The sequence below is a fragment of the Nyctereutes procyonoides genome, unplaced genomic scaffold (genome assembly GCF_905146905.1).
Source record: "Nyctereutes procyonoides isolate TBG_1078 unplaced genomic scaffold, NYPRO_anot_genome, whole genome shotgun sequence".
Classification (NCBI taxonomy): Eukaryota; Metazoa; Chordata; class Mammalia; order Carnivora; family Canidae; genus Nyctereutes; species Nyctereutes procyonoides.
In genome coordinates, this window is record NW_026575047.1 from 36,276,124 (window position 1) to 36,290,278 (window position 14,155).

The following is a 14,155-nucleotide window of genomic DNA, read 5'->3' on the forward strand; positions in this document are numbered from 1 at the left end:
CAATGGCAAACAAAACAAACACTGGCAAAGGTATGGAGCAATGGAATTTTCAGCAAACTGGTGGAAGCATAAACTGGTACATTTACTAAGTTGTACATATGCCTACCCGACAACATAGCAATTTCTTTTCCAATAGAAGTGTGTTCAAATATTTAGGAAAAGACATGCACAGGAATATCCAAAGCAACGATATTCCTAACAGCCAAACACTGGAAATAAACAACATCTGCCAATAGAAGAGTGGATACACTATGGCAGTCACATAAACAGTGACAAGAATGGACAAATCACAGCCACATACAGGGACACGATGACTCTCACACCACCAGCACATGGAGTGAACGAAGCCCAACAGACGACACATGAGGACATTCTCTCTGATTAGGCTTTCCCAAAGCTTAACAACAGGTAAAATGAATCTATGATGTGTGAAGCCAGGATGGTGGCTACCCTTGGCATGGGGTGGGGGGCAGGTGGCAGTAACCAGAAGGGCATTTGGCTTCAGGGAGGCTGGTTGTGTTCTGTTCCCAAATCTGGGTGCTAGTAACACTGGCACATGTGCAGTTTATGAAAATCTATCAAGCTGTGGTTTAAGATTTGCATGCTTTTCTCTATGCCTATTAAGCATCAATAAAGATTTACTTAAAAATGTTATTTGACACAGATTACAGGCAACCTCAGGTGCTTCTGAGTCTTTTACAGATGCCATAACTCAGCTAATAAAGATAAGCCATTTCAGAGCCTTCACAGAGGAAGTGGCAGCCAGAGAAAGAACACATGGTGTGTTGCCTTGTCTCTTTTCCTGCCACATCATCCAGTGACTAATGAAAGGACTAAGGGGCCATGTCCTTACATGGATTCTTCTGAACACTGTCCTCGAGCAAATCACTTCCCTTATCCAGTCAGAGCAGCCAATCTCTTCCTGGCTGTAAGTGTGTCTACCTCCTGGCTCCTGACACTGCACTTCGTTCAGAGGTTGGTCTTTTTAAATTCCCATTGGTAGATGCTCAAAATGATTTTGAAATTTATTGTTTGGTTTTAGATCTATTTCATTTTCCTGGAAAACAAAACAATTCCCAGCAAATGTCACATAATTTTCTACTGCTACCTTTATCTATTTGTAAAAAGCATCCAACACATTACCCAAAGAATTTCCGGGTGTCTCCTTCCACTCTTACTAAGTACCAGAGCTGAAATCTAGCCACCATTAGAGTAAAATGATCTCAGTTACATCATAGGAAGCATTTCTTTGGCTCTAAGAAAAACAGGAAAAGTGCTGCAAAAAGTATGTCAGCAAAATAATATGAAAGTCACTTCAAGTTGATTATTTCCATAATGTGGTCCACAGTATCTCTGGACAAAGACTCCAGAAATACTGTGAGGTAAGACTACCACCTCTAACTGACCCTGAATAGGAGACCATAACGAGCGATATCAGGAGAACCTACTTTACTCTACTGGGGTCCTTAGTGTATCTTCTCAAACAACCACAAGTGTCCTTCTGATTTATTAACAGGCCCTGCTCCCCTAGTGAAACCTGTTACAAACCAAAGAACTCCACTATAGCACAATGCAGAAATGCTGATGGAGCATCGAAAAAGCAGCCTTCCTAGGATAGACTCATGAAAACCATTCTCAGGGCTTCCTGCCCCTAGTGGAGTTAGACTAGCCATAACCAGATCCCACTGGCTCTCTGTCTGCCAGTTCCAACAGGGCCCTATTTCGGACCTGGCCACCAGTTTCTCTGGGGCTGTTCCTCCAGGGCTCAAGAGCTCACACTCACTATAGATACTCAGGCACTGGTACTGTGAAGGTGCCAAGACTTGGCAGAGGGATCTCTGAAGTAGAAATGCTTTTTCCATATGCTTTTTCCATTCCACCATGTTAGATGGTGTAAGACACTGCTCATGACCAAAAGTCTCACAGAGGTCAACTCTTGCAGCTCTTACTCTTGCCTTCCAAAGGTCTTGGTCATGGGAGCAACAGGCCTGGGCCAAAGGCAAGTCAAGGGACAGTGTCACACCCTTCCTCCCTCCAGAGGCTAAGGTGTAGCTACTGGATTATTCTGTCATGTGTAGTTTCCTATTTTGTAGGAGGAGTTTCCTTCTAAGAGGTACCTCAACCATATCCTCAAGGGCCCGTTCTACAACTAGCTGGATACAACCCACATCCAAACCCCAGAAGATAATGTAGTCCATGCTGAAGCTGGTCCTTCACACTTCACTATTCGAGTAACTATTCTACATTCCGGAAAGGGCTCATGATATTCAGCTCAGGTGGCAGAAGTGGGAGATGTGGAAGCAGCCAGGTTTTCAGATCCAATACCACATCAGGCTGGCAAAGGCCTTCTCTGGAAAACAAAATCACCTCCAAAACCGTCACCGTTGCAGATAACATCAAGGGCCTTCTTTAAAGATTTGCAAACACCTTTCGCAGCTTGCTTGTAAAGCAGCAATGTCCTTGGTTTCAAGACACAAACAGAAACCATAAATTCCAGCAAGTCTTCAGAGCTCATCCATTTCACAGAGGAGGACCTGAGGAGTACAGTGGGGTAAGGCTTATCCCAGACTGTAGTTCTGAAGAGAGACCAGACCAATTTTCCTGACTCTCAAGCCAAGAGTTTTTCCCTCTATGCCATGTTCCCCTGATGTAGTCCAGACAGGAGGAGTTACATTTTTCCAAGGACAATAAACAGTTGTAACATCTCTGCTCCTTTCCAGGATCACTAAGATCTCATTCATATGAGTTCATGGCTTCATCCTGAACATGTACTGCATTACACGCACGTGGATGTTATATCACCTTCCCCTGTCAGGCTCTCCCTGGCTTCTCGTGTTGTATCCAGATGACAATCCTTCTTTGTAATGCCACTGCCTCTACTTTTACCTTCTGGAATAACACAAGCCTTTACACACTCGAGAGCTAGTACATCTTCCCCAATACTTCTGTTCTCATAAAACTCCCTGGAAATGTCATATTCCCTCCATTTTTGGGCCCATTTCTAGGCAGTTCAGCTTGTGCTAAGCACAGGTCTGCTGGGAGTAGATGGTCAGGCAGCTGCTGGCTCAGACTCAGGTTCCCATCCAGTGGGGGTCCTGGGGGGGGGACCTCTTCTTCCTCTCTGCCTCTTTCCTGTCCTCTCCCTCCGTCACCAGTCACCAGCCATCCTTCTCGACCAGGCAGAGGGTGGAGCGGGCAGGCAGGGGCCTGGGGTGGCCTGGCACAGGCCACCGGCCCACAACCCCTTTTCTGGTCGCCAGTATTCCCCCCCAGCCCCCAGCCCTTTTTAAAACGAAATGCCCTCATTTGTAAATCCTTAGACGCTTGAGAATAAAACCCCTCCCTTTTCTTAAAAAAAAAAAAAAAACTGTACAGTGCAGTTCACAAGCAGCAGTTTCCCACAAGGGTCACCTGCATTGGAAGGATTATTCTGTAAGGAAAGCTGGAGTCCACCCAGGGATGGCAAAAGAGGATGTCAAGCCACTTGTAAGGCATACTTTAGGGGCATGAAGGACAAGGAGCCTGGACATGGTGCTAAGTTGGGTTTCACGAAAGCACAGCAGGTAAGCATGTGGACAGGAGCTGGGCACCCACCTCTACGTTGGGGATCCAGCCCCCTGGGCACAGGCCACAAGGCAATGACAAGGTCAGCAGGTAGAAGGCTCACGTGGTGAGAGAGCTAGCCTGGCACAGCCCACGGAAGGCCTGGACTGTAGAGGGAGCAGCAGTATCAGCAGGCCCTGTCCCAAGAATTTTCCTGGAGAAGTACTTAACTGAATACTGAGGAGTGAAAAGTATCAATTTCTCAAATGAGGGGAAAAAGCAAGGTTAATAATTACATTATATAATGATTTTGTCCCTAATATAAACTTAGTGACACCAAGCGTTGCCTATGCCTGGGTGTGTGCCCATTTCTGCAGGCACAGGGGTTAAAGACAGATTTGGCATCAGGGTCTATTTCTCTGCACACAGCTCCCACTGGCTCCTTCCAAAAGTGAATCTCAGCATGCTGCAGGGGTGATGGCTCCACCGCCGAGGGCACCTTGCACCGTCAACTCTCCCTAGCACACCGCACTGCTCTCTCGGCAGCTGGGGCCAGCTGAGGAGAACACGTCTGAAGAGGCACTGCACCCACCCTCCCCAAATCTGATAGAAGGAGCTGGAAGAAATGCAATCATAACAAAGGTTCTAAGGATGGGCCAGGAAAACTTATTCTGTGGCTCTGAGGCGCTGAATTTCTAGCCATTTTGAATACGATCACTGGGTTTACAATAGGCCCTTGTGTTCTCTGTTTGCGAACAGGGTCAGTTGGCAGCTGCTTAAATTTCTTAGGGAGTTACTGAAGCCAACGTTAAAACAAAACCAAGCACAGGATTCCCTAAAAAGTACAAAGCACCGGGAAGTCTGCCCAGAAGAAAAATGTCAGGTGATCTTCTGAGTCCAAGAGCATTATACTCTATCGGTACATATTATTAACGAAAAGCTCACCTTTCCAGGTGGCTAGAGCCAGCTGTGCCCTCCTCCCCAAGGTCCTAGTTTACTTTCCGTGGTGCTGTGGTGCTCTTGGACCGCAGAGGTGAGGAGACACATGAAGCAGGCCAGAACAGAGGCCAAGAACAGTGACTCAGTCTTCTGGCTGTCATTATAATCAGCGGTTAATAATGCTTTTTAATCCAGAGATTTGGCCTCTGATATTGTCAGGAAAGTCATTGTTACAAACGTCTACCCCGGGAAAGCCGGGTGCTAGATTGCCATGTGGAGAAGGTCTGCAGTTGAGACACACATGCAGGATTCTTTTTTTTTTTTTTTTTTAATTTTATTTATTCATGAGAGACGCAGAGAAAGAGAGGCAGAGATACAGGCAGAGGGAGAGGCAGGCTCCATGCAGGGAGCCCGACGTGGTCTCCAGGATCATGCCCTGGGCTGAAGGCGGCGCTAAACCGCTGAGCCACCCAGGCTGCCCCACATGCAGGATTCTGAGCAGCCAGTGTCACTCCTGGTACCCATGGGAGATTGAACTTGAGGAAGGCTCCAACCACGGCTGGTGACACACACACACACACGCCAACTTCACAAAGTGATGGGGGAGCATTAATTTAGTTTCAAAAAAGTTGCCTAACAACAAGAAAGACAACACATTGCAATCCGGTTGGGTTGGGAATCCCTCAGTTCATTTCCCAGAGGAGGAGGGGATTAATTATCACAGTGAGCCTCTCCTTGAGAAGGAACTGTCCTCCCATTGCTCCGAAGGCATACTTAGCATTCAATCAGGGCAGAGGAAGACCCTCCCGGCAGGCCCAACCCCTGTCAGAAGCTAAGGCCATGTTATGACGTGGGGCGGACAACCTGCCGTGCCCCCTGCCGGCATGTGACACACATTCACAACACACATGCATCCTGCCCAGGAGACCTGGGACTCTCAGGAGCGCTGAGTGCATATCTTTGACCACCCTCCCTCGACATGGTTGGGACCACCTACTTTCAAAAATAAAGAATCAAAGCTAAAATACACCTGCACCTCACCCAGGAGGCCAAGGTAAAGATGCAGGGGGGTGAAAAGTGAGACAGGGACTCATTCTTGTTTTTGTAAGCCCCACACCGAGTACCAGCCAAGGGGCTTCGTCAGAGAAAGGAGAAGGCCAGAACTTTTCTCTACTTGTCACCTTTTTGCTTGATTCATCATAATGTGTCTTCTTACGTGAAAACAGACAAAAATGAAGTAAAGAAAGTTAAAGAACAAATATCTAAGAGAAATTAGGGGGGAAAAATAAAAGGAAAAAGCACATCTTTGCCTATAAATTTTAAAACCTTCTCTACAGCAAAAATAAAAGTTAAAAGGTAAACCAAAAATTCCAAAAAGTTATATAAAGTGTACATCAGAAAAAAGACAAATAGCCTCCACATATAAAAAGCTTTTTATGAATAAATGAGAAAATGCAATCATATAGCCAAATCTAAAGATGGAGCCAGGGACACCTGGGTGGCTCAACAGTTTAGCGCCTGCCTTCAGCTCAGGGTGTAATCCTGGAGTCCTGGGATCAAGTCCCTAGTCAGATTCCCTGCGTGGAACCTGCTTCTCCCTCTGCCAATGTCTCTGCCTCTCTCTGTGTCTCTCATGAATAAATAAATAAAATATTTTTTTAAAAATAAATAAAGGTGGAGCCAAAGAAATGATTCAACAGAAGTAACACAAGAGGCCAACTTACATGTACTGCCCCACTTCATTGACAACAAAATAAACGCACATCTGAATGAAAACTCAGTTCCACTGGTCTGATATATATGCAGAACTCTCTAACCTAATGTTCTGAGCTTAGAAGAGTGGACAGTATTCTCCTACAATTTAAAAATCTCCATGTGTATCACTCTATTCCCACACATTCCTAATGTATGGTTGTTTCGCCCTCCACTCAAGGAGAAATTGATCTGTTACGCTGATCTCTTCAAACACATCTGCTATTTATCAATTCGAGGGTATTAGTATCGTCCAATCTTCCTGGTTGTTTCTTTGCTGATGGTTGTTCTTTCTCTGATTTGTAATCAGAGAAATCATTTGTAATCATTTGCTGATTTTTGTGTTTCTTATGAAATAATAAAAGCAGAAGCTAGTGTTTACGGTCAGAGTTTTGGAACCACATCTCTAGGGTTTAAGTAAGTAGAATCTCACTTTTGTCCACTTCAGAATCTGTGTGGGCAGTGCCCTTTCCACCTTCAAATAATACCCATAAAATGTAGGGCACCAGGCAATAGGGGGAAAGGCCATTAAGAGAACACAAAAATATTCTCAAGGACTATCCTGTGTTGTCTGGCTCTCTGGCAAAGCCCAGCAGGAAAGTACATTCTCTTTACATAAAAAGCCAAAGGAAATTCTGCTTTAGCAGAGGACACTCCATCAGGCTGAACTGAACCAGTTCCAAACAGCATTTTGCTTTTGCAAGAAGCACCATGCACTTATTTTTGGATCCTTTTTGAGTATTTGCTACCTTTAATTTTGATAACTTAGCTTGATTATACATTATACAGCTTATTTATTTTTATCTAAACTTTGTTAGTTAACATACAGTAGAATTCTGGTTTCTGGAGTAGAATCCAGTGATTCATCCCTAATGCCCACCCCCCACCCACTTCCCTTACAATTTAATTCGTAATAATGGCCGAGTTTAACAACTGGTTAGCAAAATTCATTTAACAACTGGCTCTCGTGAGCTCCTCAGTTTCCTTTTCCACATTTTGCAGGGCCGATTTTCCAGACCTGAGCTTTCTATTTCAACTTTCTGGAAGCTGTATTTATAGGACTCGGTTTTGCTCCTGTTCTGCAGAAACGACCTTCACCATGCATGCATCCTCTCTTATGAGGGAGGCTCATGAGGCTCTTACTTGCAGGGCTCCCTACAACGGACACCCCACAGTGCTGTGCCACTCATTCTGGTAATTCAGGGGCTTGCCCAGAGACTCCTCTGAGCACCTCCGCACTGGGACCTCCATCTGGAGTGACTTCAGCTACTTTCTAGAGGGACGTTGTTTACCATTCCCTTGAACCCTGAGTCCCCTAATCATCCTAACCCTAAGATATTTTGTTTAACTTTCCTGTGTAAGCTATTTCTGATCTATTTTTAAGTGTGATTTCACAAATGGTATTATATACTGCTTTGCAGAGGAAGTTAGCAGGGGGTGACAAACACCACTGCCATCACAGTGGTTTTGTACTGGGGACACACTTGCCAGGGAGTAAAGGAGCGAACACCATGATGCATATTTAAAGCTCAAGTTTCACTTTTTATTTCTAATGGTAGGAAAAAAAATACTATAAAATGGACATAATTTCCACTAAGCTGTTTGGTTAAAATGAAATTCAAGTGTTTTAAATCAAGAGATACTATATCCTATAGACACATATTTAATTTCTACTTTGTTCTACAAGTGACTTAAGAGATTATATTTTAATAACTGGTGAGAAGTATTTTTAATACATTTTATTATTAATTTTGACTTTTAGTTTATTTTATAATATAAAACTGCCTTGCAGCTTATATTTTGGGAACTTTATCAAGATTTGGCCTGTAATCTAGAATCCAGTTTTTAAATTTAATTTACATACAGGGAACAATGTTTTATATACACCTACTAAATTAAGCTTACGTTCTAATAAGGTAAAAAGATGGACCCAGAGGACACAGAATTCATGAGGAAGAGCTTTCCCCTTTTGGAATTCTGGAGATAGGAAAAGAAAAGCCTGATGCTGACCTAATTTTCTTTTTCTCGTGGGTACCCCTGCTTTAAATGATGTGGATGTTCTGGATTTTTTTAATTATTGAAATTCTTGAGATATCTGTTTAGAAGATTTCTGGGGGTCTTCTCTCTCGTGCTCCTGTCCCTAGCCCTCAACGGTGTCTGTTCCTTGGGTGTGCTTTCAACACGAGGACGCAGGTCCCTGGACACTCCCCCCATGACTTCTTTCTGGTGTGCAGACACACACACATGCAGGCATGTCAGTACACACATCTACTTATACTGAACTCACTGTGCCTGTTTCCCGTGTCCCAGCTTTGCGCTCAGAGTTTGAGTTCTGCTAGAGTTTCTGCAGAGCCTTCTTCTCAGTCACTGACTCAGGTCTCCTCTGCCCAGAATCTGCTTCTCCACGGCTTTGTTTTAAAAATCCTACGGCCATGTTTGTAATCTCCAGTAATTTTTCTGTTCTCAGTTCATTTGTTTTTCTTGAGTGTCTGCTCTGGCTTTCATCAGTCCTCTATCCTCCTAATCTTACCCTGGATAATAAATCATTTTTCTCTATTTCCTCTGGTTTCTTGTAAGAAGTCAGTCTCAGATGGTCCTACTGCTTTTGTGGGTCAAACTGGTCTTTTTCCTTAGAAACGCTCTATCTTTCTCTATATCCACTGATTCTTCCCATGTTTACTCTGGGAGAGAGAAGCATCTGTTTTGTGAGTGGTCAGAAGCTGTGCCAGAGTACTCAGGTTTCTCTTTGAATCTTTAGTCTTCACGAAAAGAGGAGGGAAAGTCTGACATTTACTGTAAATTTGCCATCTTGGTGACACAATCATCTATATGGCACCAAAGGGGTTGGCAACTGAAATCAGAGCAGGGGGGTTTACTTTATTCTTCTCATGCCTTGAGTAATATAAGCAATAATACTGGTTTAATAGGGATGTGTGTGCATGCATGGGCATACTTCCTTTTTAACGCCTGTGGAACATTTTTTTTTTTTTAAGTAGGCTCCATGCTGGGAGCCCAACATGTGTCTTGAACTCACAATCCTGAGATCAAGACCTGAGCTGAGATTAGCGGTTAGATGCTTAACCAGCTGAGCCACCCAGGGGCCCCAGTGTCCGTGGAACATTTTAAAAGGGACATTAGGTCACAAGTATAATCTCACTAAAGTCCCCCCAAAATATAAGCTGCACAGCTATGATTTTACTTTCTGATTCTCCTTGGATTTTTTCCATCCTAGTTTGCATCCCTGCTATGATCAAAAAAAAAAAAAAAAAAAGGATTTTTCCACAATGAAAATTATTTAAAATTCATTTCTACCACCTTAGATATTTAAGGAAAACTGACAGCTTTCTTCGCTCCATATTCTCTCCTGGCTATATCCAGAGCTTACCCTGCACATGTTACTCACTATCCATATCTCGGTCAATTATAGACACTCTTTGTAAAGAAAAACAACAACAGAATGGAAATCTCTGAGGTTGCTAATTTCTCAGATTACCTAAAGCAGTGAAGTATTCTTTTATGGAAAAGCAAGTTTAAAGTTTCATCATTCAAATGCAGCCTATCTAAAACACCTGGAAATGATTTCCAAGTTTTCAAAGTCACTATTCTAATAGGTATTACTTCCAACCTAACCATTACTGGCCTTTGAAATATAGAAGCTAAGAGCAGACTGGATGGATCAAATACTATAGATAAAAGGAGTCTGAAAAGCATACAGTGCTGTAAAAACATAAGGTGGTAGTATTAAAAATGGATTTGGACATGAAATCCCAAACGCATTCATTTCAACGACTCCCCTAAACCTTGGCTGAGGGCAGAGAACAGTGAGACTTTAACCCAGATCCCATTCTGCACCTCACCAGGGTCCTTCCAGGCCATCAACACCAGTCGAATTACACCCCGTCCCTACGTGATTAGAAACAAACAGGTTTTCGTCAAGTGCCCTGGGTTTTCACTCAAACCCATCACATTCACTTTCTGGGGGTACTTCTGCAAATTATGTGATCAAATTTGAAAGTAACTTTTCAGGAGCTGCATGTGGTCTGACAAAGAAGAGCTCTGCATTTGTGGCAAAGTGACAATTCCTGGCTATAACTAATTGGTTGGTAATAAAATCATCGCAAGGAAAATGGATGCAGACTACCAGTCATAAGAAATCTCAGACTCTAACATACACGTGTTAGCTGAAGGAAATTTATACACACATCCACCCAAGAATACACAGTGGAGTGCCAGCGAATATATGCAGGAAAGAGTTGCTGTAGGTACAAACTAATGGGATTTTTTAGTATCTGCTGAGGAAAAGAAGGCTAGGCACGCAGTATCTGAAAGTAAAAAATGCAATAAGACCAGGTGTGGAAATGTCCAAAACCCACTAAAATAATTAAAATAGAAGGAGATGTACCAGTCTGTCCTTTAGGAATCAAAGAAACTAGAATTATTCTCAAAAAATTATTAGCAATCATCGTGGTCAGATCCTGCTGCTCTATGTCTAATGAGGGGCTTTAATAAACATTTCTTTCTTTGGTTTTCACAACTCTATAGGGTGGAAAGTCCTCATGTGAATCAAGAAAGAAATTAACAACAGTAATGACTTGGAAACTGTGTCAGAAGGGAGTGTGATAAATTATATACCTGTAGTACACAATCCCTCCTGACCCTGGGAGTGAGGCAAGACCTACCTGTGGAACTGCACGAAGTAATCACATATTCAAGGCCAATTTTATAAAACAAAGAAAAGGGGCAAAAATTTGTGTGTGTCCCTGCCTTGTATAAGGAGGAACTATGGAAGAATACATCCCGATTTGTTACTAATGGTAACATCAGAAAAGTGGTTGTAGACATGATACTATTACCTCTGACATTTCTGTATTGTTGATAGTTACTATTGGCATGTGCTACCTTTGAAATCCAAAATGAGTGAAATCAAAATAAAAACATATCAGTTAAATTTGCCAACAAAGAATGGGTATATATTCAAAACAGAAAACAATTCAAATTTCATACACACACACACACACACACACACACACTCATATGTTTTAATAAAAATGAAAACACCCTTGGATTATGCTGTGGTTTGTGACAAATGGATCTTGAAAATGGAAATAAAGTTGATCAAATATACACACTTGCTGGAGGAAACAAAATACAGATTCCACTATATGTACATTTACTGAGCATTAATCATCATGTCTTAAACATTACCTAATGACTTAGGACTCAAGAGAATATTTTTTTTAATTTTTTTTCAAGAGAATATTTGTAATCAATTTATCCACAGCCTTCCTTCTACACTCAATTATATCCATTTCTATCTTTGCAGATAAGCAACCCGTAAATTGAACACAAAGTCCAAGATTACTGTGATTCCTCATTGCAAAGGCTTTTATTCATGAAAGTCTACAGCATCATGACAATGTAAAAACAGTTATGTTTGTCCACATTCTGCTTAAATGTGGAGGCACTTGGTTAAAGTAAAATTTGGCAAAGCCTTTAAAAGGACTATTTTTTTTAAAAGGACTATTTTTTTTGATGGTATAAATGCCTATCAAAGTACAAAGTCATATCTTACTAATTAAATTCTTTAAAAGGGTGTTCTTCCCTCCTCTGGCTTGTAACTGATCAAGTGTTACTAAATACACCTAGCTTTTAGACTAAGAAGCCAAACCCATTCTTTAGAAAAACCCGGGGCCCAGCCAGCTGAATGTGCCCACAAAAATCCCTGGCCTCTTCCACGACCTCCTTTCAGGGCTCTCCAGTTACCATCCCACTTGGTCTCTCCCACCTAACTCAGGGCTCCTACTCTCCCTTGGCCTTGAAGCAAGGTTGCTGCCAACACTGCTGGCATCCACAGTGGCCAAACCAAGCTGGAAAAGTCCTTTGTCTTTACACTCAGTAGCAGTGTAATCTCTGAAGAAGAATTCTAACTGAAAAAGAGTTTACTGAGGACTTCTTTGGGAGTCCCTCAATAACAGAGCGAGATGAATGGCATCTCTTCTACAAGGGGGTTGGTCAGTTTGCAATGAGGAAGCACAGCTATGGGGCTCCCACTCCTTCATCTGCGGGAGGACCTTACACTAACTTCAGATCAGAAGTTCACCCTTCCTTCCACATGGCCAAACTGTTTCCCCCAAGATTCATTCCAGAAACGTTTCTTTAGCTCTTACCTAGTTCAAAGCATACTACCAGATGCTGTCAGAAACAAAGATAAGCCAGGTAGCATCCTGAAAGAATTTATAGTCTCTGTCTTAAACTGGCGGGATAGGTGGGATGGTAGCATTTCATTGTTGACTCTTATGTTTAAAGAATGATTTGAAAGACATAAAAGGCAATGATTTATGGAATTAAAAATAGCACATGCCTTCCAATTAGCAATAATCGCACCTCGGATAAACCTCATTGGCTACGATACTGCCACTGCACAAAGCTAGCATGTGCCTTCCAAAATGTTAAGTAATCCAACAATACACAAAAGTATCATAAAAAATGCAAAAAAAAAAAAAAAGAAAGAAACATTAAGATCAAAACATAAAATAAAATAACCAAGGATAAATACTTTGGTCATAATTAGGGTGGATCACAGAATTCAGCATCCAAACTAGGATTTTCAAGAGTGAGAGGGGGCACAAGGACTTCTCCAAGACAACAGGCATAAACCAGAGTGTCCCGCACAAGCCCGGCTGGGAGGTCCCCATCAGAATAAAAACAAACAGCTTGCTTGACCAAGGAAGGGAGATAGAGTGATAGGCTCCAGTATTCACTCTTCCTGTTCACCTCACGCCCCAACACAGTCCTGCTTTCAGAATCTGGAAGTCAGTCAGGCATACACTGAAGAAAAATGGAAAACAAAAAAGGATTCACACACACAAAAATATCCTACAGTGTCTGCAAAGAACAAAGCTACAGACTTCTTACATTTAAACTAAATTTAAATTTGGTCATAATGTGAATTTTGGAAATACTGGGCTTTTGTTTTTAAAGACAATTTTAGATTTTAGCACCAGGTTAACACACCTGGTTTCAGTTATAAGCTTGTCTAATCTCATAAAGGGAACTGTTTTCCAAATTTAGTATCTAAATAACTATGAATACATTAGACTTTCATGGGCCAAACAAATCCATGAAACACTCAGTTATTCAAAGAGCGAAGTTATTTTGAAAGATCTAAGTAAGACCAGTGCTGTATTACTTGTGATCTCTCACTGCTGTAGGAGTTCAGGCTGTGAAGAGCCGCAGATACGTCCCATCTGGGCAGATTGACACATCTCTGTATGAAGGACACCCCGCCACCAGAGTGCATACACCCAGCTTAGGTTACGTCACATTCTGCACCTCTCAACTGACATTGGCTCTTAGACAAACTAATTTCTGGTAAACACACTGAGGATCAGAAGCAGCAAAGCAGCAGCAAAGCAGCAGACCAGACATGTGACTGGTGCCGCAGGCTGGAAACTTAAGCGCCCAGTAAGCTGGGTCTCTACTCTCCCTGTCTGATCTTCTGGGACCTCAGTTCTCCCATACATACTCCAGAAGGGAATCCTGGTAAACCAACAAATTACTGTAACAATATCTCCTGGGATTTCCACAGACTCTCTTCTTTCTCTGGCTCAAAATCCACTCCATCCCTATGCTCAGAAGGAGCAACTGGAGGGGCAGTATACACCTGCATGTCCACTTACACATAGCCACACTGTGCCATGAGAACACGCCCCCACTTGGTAACAGGCCCAAGGAATAAAGGTGCTAAGAGAGATGTACTAAAAGAGGTATAAGGACTCAAAGGAAGGAGCCAGATATATCTACTGGAGCAGTTGGAGAATGCTTCAGAGAGGTGGCAACTGAGCTGGGTTTTGTGTCTGAGTTCACAAGGAAAAGGAATCCTGGAGGAGATAGCACATGCTGAAACACACAGGGAGGAAAA

The 14,155-nt window shown here is 42.6% G+C and overlaps 1 protein-coding gene and 1 pseudogene across 2 annotated transcripts in view; both read right to left on the reverse strand.

The window, feature by feature from the left end:
* Nucleotides 1–14,155, reverse strand: part of EFL1 (elongation factor like GTPase 1) — a 118,342-nt gene that overhangs the window by 42,878 nt on the left and 61,309 nt on the right. The window lies entirely within an intron of this gene.
* Nucleotides 12,596–12,663, reverse strand: LOC129510664 (U4 spliceosomal RNA; annotated as a pseudogene).